The sequence below is a fragment of the Urocitellus parryii genome, chromosome 4, assembly GCF_045843805.1.
Source record: "Urocitellus parryii isolate mUroPar1 chromosome 4, mUroPar1.hap1, whole genome shotgun sequence".
Lineage (NCBI taxonomy): Eukaryota > Metazoa > Chordata > Mammalia > Rodentia > Sciuridae > Urocitellus > Urocitellus parryii.
The window spans coordinates 163,282,948-163,294,440 of record NC_135534.1 but is presented as its reverse complement, the minus strand read 5'-3'; the positions used below and the strand labels follow the sequence as shown (position 1 = coordinate 163,294,440).

The window sequence follows — 11,493 nt, the reverse complement described above, 5'->3', positions numbered from 1 at the left end:
ACAGAGTCTTGCTAAGTTGCTTAGGGCGTCCTTAGGTTGCTGAGGCTGTAATCCTCCTGCCTCAGTCTCCTGAGCCTCTGGGATTACAGGCATGTGCCACTATGCCAGGAACACTGGGGATTTCTGCAGCAGAGAGAAGGAAACTATTGTGATATGAGAATGACATGATAGGATCCAGGTAAATAGAGAGGAAGGAGGAGTGTCACAGGCACACATAAATAAAATATATTTGTTTGAATATATATATATATATATATATATATACACATATATACATATTGTGAATAACATGTTACCAACAATTGTATATTAAATATGATATGCTATACACACACACCCAACATTTGTTTTAGACTCTAATCCTACACAAGATACTTACAAGCCATCAATACAGTTTGAATATTAATCAGACTTACTTTCAGTTCCAAGTTTCTCTATTTCAAGTCTTCTCCAGTACAACTCTCATTTCAATTATTCAAAATTGTGCCACCTTGTCAATAAAACAGAGATTTATGAGTTTGTTATTCTTATACATATCTCTATAAATAAGTAAGAAATTAGTCCTCACCGTTAAGCCCTCATTCAGTGGAGGATACTTGGCTAAGTGTTTTTTAAAGTTTTAGTGTGTTTGATACATGCAACTTCAGTAATATTTCATCCTACTTTCCATTTGTGAAAACTGAGTCACAGAGAGGCTTTATGAATTGCTCAGGATCAAACTTGTGTACAGGTAGAACCTAGACTAAGTGCAGAATTCTATATCACTTGTAATAATCAATTGATTAATATTTTGAATTTCTGATGTTTTTAATCCCCAAACACCTAAACTGTTGCTTGCTGTCTTTTAGTGATAGATGTAAATCTTTGTTTTAAGAATAGTTTTAACTCAATTTTACTTTTCAGTTTAGATATTGAAGATGAGAAATTTTCAATCCACTTCACTTTTCCATCTTTTGAAGGAACTGCCTTAGACTATTATATTCACTGCAAATGTATTTGTTTATAAATCTTAAACTCTTAATCCTTAAGAGTTTAAGATTTATAAAACCATTATACTATATGGAGAAGAAATCTTAAATGAATAAGGAAAAAAGGAAATAATAAAGAAGAATTCTTGACATAGCCATCTCTACTAGAAAATGAGAAAGACTTAAAAATAGTAAGAACAAATGTTTCAAAAGGTAAAAAACAAAACCAGGTTGTTAAAACATGTACTTCCTAAAATTGTTATAGAAGAACAGTAAATAGCTTTATGCATGTATCTATTGTTAAGTAGTGTGCATAATTATTAACGAAGTGATTACCAGAGAATCTGCATAATAAGCAATAAAAACTCTTTTCATATGGTAAATGAAAATAAAATCCTGGCAGAATAAATAATTGATGTTTTGAGATTAGATTATCTCAAAGATTTTAGTTGGTTCTTCAAGAAGCTTAAACATGTGACACTGCTATCAACAAATCAGAGAACTGGCACCAAATGAAACATCAGAGGCAGAACCTGGGCTGTAGGCAGTTCCGCCCAATGCATATCATTCAGCCAAGAGAAAAGAATGAAAAGCTGTGATCTGCAGCATGGATGGAACTAGAGATCATCATGTAAAGTGAAATGAGCTGAACAGGAAGACAAGTGCCACACGAGAAGTTGATCTCATAGGAGCTCAGAGTGGAATGGCTCTTACCAGAGACTACAGAGAACAGAAGGTGGGGAAAGATGGGAAAGGCTGATCAATGGTTCCCCAGTACAGCTGGAAAGCAGCAAGAAGCTGGAGGGCAAATGCAGGATGTGGTGATTGTACAGGGCACTAACATCCTGTGCATTTGAAAAAGCTGGAGGGAGGTATGTTGAGATGTTCACAACAGAGACATGATAAATGTTCAAGGAGATGAGTGTGTTTAACCTGATTTAAACTTTGCACCAAACATAATATGGTATCCCACTAATGTGCACCACTTTTGTGTTTTTACAAATCAGCTGTTGTGTGTATTGAAAGCATTAATCACTACAGGGGAAAATAGGTGGAACTGGCATAATTAGTGAGAGATGAAGAATATCTAAGCAGGAACCCCATCAGAGTAGGAGGAGAGAGAGTAAGAGAAATCCCGTTATTTTTCCCTTCATATGGGGTGAGATATTCATGTTTTTCTTTTATATACTCAGATTTTCATTCATTTTTCTGTTAATCTCAGCTTGTATAAAAGTATTACAGCTAAGCTGCAATGAAAACTGCAAAAAATAATGATGTATGTGAAATTAACTCAACAAAGAATTCAGAATTTAGAACCTAAATTTTGATTGCTATTTATGATAAAAATTAAAGAGAAGGGGAAAAAATATTTACACAAACCATCATTCTCCTCCAGGAATACAAAGAGTTAAAAAATTAAGGGATGCAAAATAAGTTGATAAAATATAAAGACAATGCTTTGTTTTTATTAATCATACTATAAAGATTTACATAATATTTTATGAAAAAATTTTATAAATAGTTAAATGAATATTTAAATAGACAGATAGGAACATCTATAGGGTTGTAAGAGATTAGTGCTTGTAGATTTGAGTGCAATGTTGCTTAACTCTTGAAAATGTATCAAAAATGGCTTGAATTCATGTCATAATTCCAGCAGGAAGGAGAGTCTTTGAAATGGCAGAACTTGTGGGAGTGTGGTAAGGTGTGTTCATCAGTGAGAGGCATTTCCCTGCTGGACCAGGTCTCCTTCCATGCTCCTTAGTCTTGCATACAGGTTGGCTGATGAAGAGAAGGATTTCATGATTTCTGCTCTGACCACCTCCCAGGCACAAGGCAGGTATTTCTTCCCCTTCAGGTAGACAGTGATCCTGTGGAAGTATTTCCTCACAGCCCTCAGGGGAGCCTCTTCCACCCCCACCTGCTGGGTCCCACAGGCTTTCAGGTCATCCAGATGCTGATGGAGGCCACTGAGGAAGGTGTCCAGGAGGGTCTTGTTCCAAGCAGCAGAGGCCTCCTGGGTGCTGAAGAGGTTGAAGACCTTCTGGGTCATCTCATGGAGGACAGCAACAACTTGAGCCTTCTGCACCTGCTCACCCTCCAACTGCTCCTGGGGGAAGGCAAAGTCCTTTCTGTAGTTCAGGCAGGAGAAAGTGGGAATTCTCCTCATTTTTTTCCAGGAGGGTCGAGGTCCCCTTCTCATTCCTGTCAGGAGTTTCAAGACCCAGGTTGTGAATCTGAGGCAGGACACAGCCCAGAGAGCAGGTGGACTTACAGCTGAGCACCACCAGGGCCAGCAGGAAAGCCAAGGGCAAGGTCATTGGGGGTCTTGAAGTTGCTGTTGGGCTGCTGGAGATGGGTGGTCTTGAATCTTTGCCTCTAGGTCCTCTGAAGCCCTTGATATGTTAAGGTCTATTTATGTCTTAAATAGAAATGATTATGCTTTCAATTTTCTGAATGTCACCCCCAGGACTTTCTACTTCTGTTTTTGCTTTCCATTATGCATTTATATGTGTTTACAGCAGTGTTTCCAAAACATTTTCCATCGTTGATTCTCCTCTCCTGCCCCCAGACTCCCTTTTAGAGAGTCCAACTGACACTCCTGTTTTATTTTTTTGGTACTGGGTATTGAACCCAGAAGTGCTTTTCCACTGAACCAAAACCCTCTCCCTTTTAATTTTTATTTTGGGACTGGATCTTACTAAATTGCTGTGGCCTTAATTAGTTGCTGAGGTCAGCCTCAAACTTGAGATCCTCTTATCTCATCTCTGAGTTACTGGGGTACAGATGTGTACCACCACACCCAGTCTATTATATGTTAATAATAGATATACTGTATACATATTTATATAACCAATGACTATATCTACTTTGAAAGTCAAATTGTTAAATTTAAACTTTGTATTCAATACAGAGTTAAAAATGTCAATATAAAAAAATTCAGTTAAAAACTAATCTGAAAAGGTATTGACATTGAACTTAACTTTCTAAATAAATTTTACTTGATTGACTTTTATGTAACTAATTTACATATATAAATCACAATGCATCAAATTTTTATGCAAATAAAATTTTATAAAAATATAATAATTGCAATGCAACGAAATACTTAAAATCATTTAGAAGCTACAATCTACAGAAAATAGTATTGCAATGCAATGAAATGCTTAAAATCATTTAAAAGCTACAACCTACAGAAAATAGTTTTCTTAACATTTATATTTTGTGCACTTTGCTTCACCTTCAATTAGAAAATTTTTTAATTCACTCTTTGCTAGATATATTTCAGATAATTGTTATTTCCTTCTCTTCAGTACAGGGCAAACTTATGGGTTTGTTGAATAGCAACATTAGAATTAAATAATAGGATACACATTTTTGTATTTAATTCTCAAACCCAACAACATATTTATAAGTCCTGAGGGTCTAACATAAAAAACATCCACTCAGAAGACAATAACAGCCCATCCCTACAGGGATGTAACTTGGAGATCCAGCCACCCAGGAATGTCCTCCAATGCCAGCCATCTATTTACCACAGGTTTGAATCACTAATTTTGCATACAATTTTCTTATTCCATGAACTCAACATGCATTTTTTCCATATCATACAAAGGAAAGCCTAATGACTTCTTTTTTCCCAATGCTGGGGATCAAGGTTAGGCAAGCACTCCATCTGGGAGCCACATCTCCAGCCTAGAAAACCAATGAGAAATTATATTAAGGTATGTTTTTGTCAGCTAGGGTAGAGCTTTGAGCACCACAACCATTACAATAAATAAGATGTAGTCAGACCTCAAAGGACAAATTTTCACACTTTGGGGACAAGTATCATGATAATGAGAAGAGAAAATGTCATCACTTTTTTAAAAATTTATTTTCAAACTTTCTAAAGAAAATGCAGAGGTCCAATCATAATTACGATTCTTATCAAACAAAATCAAATTATATTTTTCCTAAATACCAATACTGGAATCTAAAGATATTAAGGTTAATGGCCTGTGCAATTGTTCCACATAGCACATAAGAGACTAGATATTTTTTCTTTCTCATTTTCTTCTTCAAAGAAAGCAGAAGTTGTCACTTTTTGCTTCCCAATAACTGGGGACAAACAGAACACAAATGCTTGTCAAAATGTGATAAAAATGTAAAGAAAACTATGTCACTGGAAAAGAACAAAAAAAAGGTGAAAAATAACTACATGGATCCCAGGAAAGATGCAAATTACTGAATGGGATAAAGAAGAGACAGTTGGGTAAAGAATGTAAAGGAAAGTAGCAAGCAGTTGTGGGCTCAAGGAACAGTCATTAATCCCTGGTCCAGGGCTTGTTTCCAGTTTTGCAGAATCTAGGATTCACACAGCATCAGGGAAGACCCATCGACCAACTCACAAGTTTTTATGCAAGAAAGGCTACTTTGTGAAATCTCAGTATTTTCTCTGTATAATGGACAAATGTTAGTTGCATCATGTTCTCCCCTAAAGAAGAAAAAACCCAGTGATCAATATTCTTCCTGACAATTTTTTTTTTGGTCAAGAAGCAAAGAATTGATACTTTCAAAATATATTTTCCCCAAGCTAATATGGAGTTCAATAATAATGATATTAATAAAAAGAAATATCTAAGCTGTAAACCATTGTTGAGTTAGACACTACTCTGAGAACTTGCAAAATTGACCCTTATCTTTATATTAGGAATACTTTTGTTTTCCATACATATCAAACATGTACCATACGCTCAGCCCATTGAGTCACTAGAGACATGGGTGACCAAACCAGACAGTGAAAGCTTCTACTGTTGTTCTAATTTACAAAAGAAAATTGGAAGGGCAGGTGGCTCATAAATACTGAACCCACTGCTCGAACCCAGTGTACCCTTTTCTACGTCTCCAGTTCTCACTTGGTCTCTGGGGACATTTCTGGCCATAAGAACCAGAACTGATTTTTAGACTAATCAATATTTTCCAGTAGAGCCTTGACTCAGTCATGGCAGTCTTTCAGTTCAGCTCCCATTCCTCCTCTTCACTTTTGCCAGGCATGTTACATAATAGCAAAATTGGCCTCCATATACTTACCAATGTTATATCCTACCCTGTCTTCTTTCAAATGTATCCTCAAGAACTTAAACGTATTTGTTAAACAGTGTGTGCACCTCAGTGCATATTTATGAACATCTCTTAGAAATCTTACATATTTCTATTCTTGCATTCAAGTATCTATAAAGCTCTCTACTGTATTCACCACAGCCCAAGGTTGTGGGTCGTGATCAAGCCAGAGGCTTGAGACAAATTACAACTAAACCAAAGAACTAAGGCTCAGAGCTCACATCTGATAAAGCTCACAGAGGCAACTAAAGGTGTAGAAAGGAGAGTTTTTCTGGAGAAAGGAGAGTCCAGGGTACTTGAGGTGGAGGACTGAGATGACAAAAGGCTCTGGGTCAACTGCCTTGCTAGTTGCTTCATGTCTCCTGTTTATAGACTGGAAAAGTTTGCTGCTGGGTTCATTTTATAGACTTATTTGGAGAAGTGGGCCCAATAAATTGAAAATGTTGAGATAAAACAAAAGAAAAGATTTTGGAGGAAAAGAACAAAATTGCAGTGGTAGAAAGTGATTGGACAAAATGAGCACAGAAATGGAGGAAACTCCATCTTAGATTTTCCATATTTTCCGGTGGATCTTTGTGGTTGTAAAAACTACTGACCTTTATTCTTCCATTATTTCAGGTCTAAACACACACACACACACACACACACACACACACACACACACACGGTAAATGAGCATTTCCTTCCTTTATCTCCATTTATTTCTATGGGATAATGGACTCCAATTCAGTTTGATTTCCAGATTTTGAATGCATTAATTAGAATACCATTTAGGTTAAAAAAGCAATATATTTCAAGTCCTTGCTTCTCCTACATTTTTTCAGGTCAAGATTATCATTTTTCTTTTTTCCTGACTATCTTCTCCCTTCTGGTTACTAGGGATTGAGCCTTTAATGGCTTGACCTATTTTTCCTCGGATTACCACCCCAGGAATTCAGAAAGTATTTCTGAGCTGGGAAATCTTCCAATGCTGTCTTGAGTCCTAGGCATTTTATCCAATAAATATCAGTTCAGGAGTTCACTCTATATTGATGAAGGAAATAATTGTTTAATAATGGTAGAAAAAATATGCCATTGCATACATGATATATGATTTGAAAAGTCAATAGACCTAAATTCCTTTTCAATTCTTCATTGTTTTGAAGAGAAGCTATAATTGGGGATTGTGAGGCATATTTGAATAAAAGGACCACCATTTCATTGAAGGGATATTTTCTCAAGTTTGTCATCTTAATATTCAGAACATCTGGATGATTAATAGTAACCTGTTTACAAATGGGAAATTCAATGTCCCCTTTTGTTTCAGTGATCACCAAGGATCTGCAAGGAACAACCTGATCATACATTCTTCTCTCCACGGGTAATAAGGGCACAGTGTGAACTTTATATGTGCTCCAAGTATTTTGTCCCATACCTTTGGCCAGTTTGAATATTAATCTAGGACTTTGAGAAGCAACTTAAGTGACTGTTTCACAAAGTCAACTATGATATGATCCTTAATGAATGACATCTTTTCTCATGACATTCAACTTTTATGGAATGAGACTTCAAGAAAATAGTTTATTTTGCCTGCTGAAAATAGCATTATTACATATAGTGTATAAATGAAGACTGGTCCTTAAAAGAACTTGTCTTTTCTTCCAACAAGTCATCAGCTAGAATGCCTTCCCCACTTTCTTTGCATCTGTGTATCACATATGCATAAATTCTCACCTGGTACATATTGATGGATCTGATCTTTTCCTGTACAGTGTCAGCCCTCAAAATCATCCCCAGGTGATTCAGCACATTTTTGCCCTTTGCAACACTGTAGAACAAATTCCAGACCCCAGTCATAGTTAGAGTTACATGTTGGAGATGAGCAAAGCCACCAAAAAGGTGGCACTCAAGTCCTTGAATCATTGTTGGGAGGATGGCTAACCTATGAGTCATTTGGCAGGAATTCCTATACTCAGATCTTATATGAAAGCATGATAACTTTGTGTTATGATTAGTTACTGATAATTTTTATCTTTTGCAGAAACTGGCGTTAACTGTTGAATGTTATTCAAAAATGCTCTCTTGATGAGGACGTGATCTTTTCTTATATGATCTCAGCCCATGAAACCATCCCCATGTGATTCACCACACTTTTCCCCCTTTGCAACACACTAGAATAGATTCCAGCACCCCTGCCACACTTGGAGTTACATGTTGAAGATGAACAAAACCACCAAAGAAATGGCACTCAGGTACTTAAATCACTGTTGGAAGGATGGCCTACCAAGGAGTCATCTGACAGGAATTCCTACACTCAGATCTGATAGGAAAGCAAGATAATTTTGTATTATGATCTAGTTACTGATAATTTTTATCTGTTGCAGAAACTGGCATTAACTGATGAATGGCATTCAAAAATACTCTCTTGATGAATTTTTCCTATGAATAAACTAAATTTTAGGCTTGAAATTGAAAATTCCCTTCAAGAATTTCAACAGAAATGCACATATTATAAATCATAACATTATTTAATAAACCATGTTATTGTTTCTAAACATTTTTTTGTCAATTTTAAATGCCTCATGTACACATATTTTTAAAAATAATGTCATGATTTTGGTTCCAGATATTTTTCAACTGAAACAAAACTCTGAGGTGAGATTTTATTTGGAGATTCGGGAAACAAGAATGTAATTGGTTAGAGAGAAAGTATAACTTTCTTTTGGTGGATTTTTCTTTTCATTGTTGCTAATGAATGAAAAGGACACTTCATTTCTCCTCTGACAAACTCCTAGGCACAGGATTTCTTTCCTTCAGATAGCAGGTGATTCTCTGGAAATACTTTCAGAGTCTAAATCCAAATGGGAACACAATGTTTTTTCTACTACTGTCAGCTTCAGTTAATCCAGACTGAGATGAAGTCTGGAGAGTAGTTGATCCAGGAGGACCTTACCGTTGGTGGCTCAGTTGTCCATCATGCTGACAGGATAGAACATCTGCTGGAACATCAGATGGTAGAGACAGGTGACTTCTATCTTCTGGATTTGGGTGTTCTTTTCTGTTTTTCAAGGAAAATGAAAGTCGACTCTGTCATTCAGGCATTTCTGGTTGGGGATGCTTTTCAGCTGTCTTAGTAGCAGAAAAAATTCTTTGTTTTCCAGGTCACGGTTGCAGAACCTGACTTTCACTCATATCACTTTAAAGGAAAATGAGCAGGGTTGTGTGTAAGCAGGTAAGAACATTTAGTGGATCAAACTTCAGATTTCCTTGGGTAAGAATTATATAAATTTAATAGATGTTGCCATGATTTTTTGCATGCATCTTCTTTGTTACTTAAATCTCTTGTGGATTTGCAAGTGCAGGGCTATGTCATGTCTTTACTTACAATTTTAATATCTGGATTATCACACATGTTTTTGCACTGATTTTCATATTGATTAAGATATCATTTATAATTACACAGACTTAATACTTCCTTAAATTTTGGGCTCCAGTATTGTACTCATCCACCTAACCCTATTACCAGTCCTGGAAATACCCTGTGAATTACCATTCTAGGTTGCAATGGCTGAAAATCAAGAAAAGTTTCTTCTACAATCACTCTGTCTCCAAAAAATATATATTCCTATATACATATTCATGAATATGTCTCTCTCTATATTTTATATTTATCTTATATAGTATATATGTTTGTTATTTGTCATATATTTGTTAAATGTATTAATATAATATAAAATATGAATAATATATACAATATTGTGGTGAGCCGTTTCTGTGAACTGTGGCCGCCATTACAAGATGGCGCTGGTTTCCCCTGCAGTCTGTGACAAACAACTCCTTATCAGAATGAGTTGGCACGCTGTGACTTGGCACCCTGTGAGAAAAGCCCACGTGGCAGCTTCACATTGGGGCTTGAGGTGATTTATTAAGGCTGGGAGGGGCATCCGAGATAGAGAAGAAAAAGTATCAAGGACCTGAATAAACTGCTGAGAGAAGATTCCTGAGTTGCGTCTTCCTTGCGGGCAAGGGGTCGCGACAAGTGGCGCCGAGACCCGGGAACCAGAACTTTCAGTCAGTCAGGGGTGGTGCACCGGTTAGTCCCAGGTGAGTGGGATCTGCTATGAAAGCAGGGATAGTCCCAATACGTGGGATCCGCGTCCAAAGCGGGGTCAGCTCCTCTACAAAGAAAGAGAGAGCCTCATGTTTATTGCAGCTGCACTGTGTACTTTCACTTTTGTTTTCTGTGTTTCTTTTGTTGTGTCATCTCGTTTTTGTTTTTTGTGGTATCTCTTGTTGTTTTTTGTGCGTCTTTTGTTGTTGTGTCATGGGTGCCGCGCCTTCAAGTCCGATCCTCCTGGCCCTAGATGACCTGTTACGTTCCAAGGGCCTGGAAGTGAAACGTAGTACTTTAAAGAGATTTTTACAGAAGATAGATATTGTCGCACCGTGGTTTGCATTCTCGGGCAGCCTTACTATACCTAGCTGGGATAAATTAGGCAAAGACCTTGACTTTGCTTCTGAGCAGGGCATATTAGAGGGTGGGGTGATACCCCTTTGGAAGATGGTCCGTAGTTGCCTCACAGATGGCAGATGTCAGGAAGCACTTACTAAAGGACAGGAAGTTTTAGAGCAATTACATGAGGAGAAGTCAGAAACGGCAGAAAGTGAAATATCTCAGGAGGATGGGAGTGTGCGGAGCATGAAACAGGGGAGGAGGCGGCTGTCTCCGGCAAGAAGTGAGATATCTCAGAAGGATGGGAATGTACGGAATGCGAAACAGGGGAGGAGACGATTGTATCCAGATCTCAGTGCGCTGCGCACACCCCCATGCGAAAGTGGGTCAGAGAAAGAGGAGGATGAGGAGGAGGAGCTTGGGAGGCTGTCTTGTCAGCTAGGGAGTGTAGGCATGGGAGAAGGGAACAGAAATAAACAGGGGCTCAAGAAAAATGATCCTCCAGATCCACCGCCGTATGGTGGGGGTGTTTCGGGGAGAGCTTTCCATGCCCAAACATGGAGGGCTGTTAACGCTGAGATGGGTCTTGCTTATCCAGTTTTTCAGGATGACAATAGGGGAAGATTCCATGAACCCTTAGATTTCAAAATTGTGAAGACCCTGGCGGAGTCCGTGCGCACTTATGGGGTGGATGCCGCCTTCACACTAACTCAGGTGGAGGGTTTGTCTAGATACTGCATGACTCCCTCTGACTGGGCTAGCCTTGTTCGGGCTTGTGTTTCCCCGGGTAAATATTTGGACTGGAGAGCATTTATGCTAGAGGGCGCAATAGAGCAGGCCGCCCAAAACCATGCGGCGGGACACCCCGCTTGGGATAAGGACATGCTTTTGGGGCAGGGGAGATTTGCTAATCAACAGACAGGATTTCCTCTTGAGGTATATGACCAAATTAACAGCATTTGCATTCGGGCATGGAAATCACTTCCAAAT

At 37.9% G+C, this 11,493-nt stretch overlaps 1 pseudogene; it reads right to left on the bottom strand.

The window, feature by feature from the left end:
• Positions 1 to 2,682: 2,682 nt before the first annotated feature.
• On the bottom strand, positions 2,683 to 3,289 carry LOC144254571 (interferon alpha-2-like; annotated as a pseudogene).
• Positions 3,290 to 11,493: the final 8,204 nt, after the last annotated feature.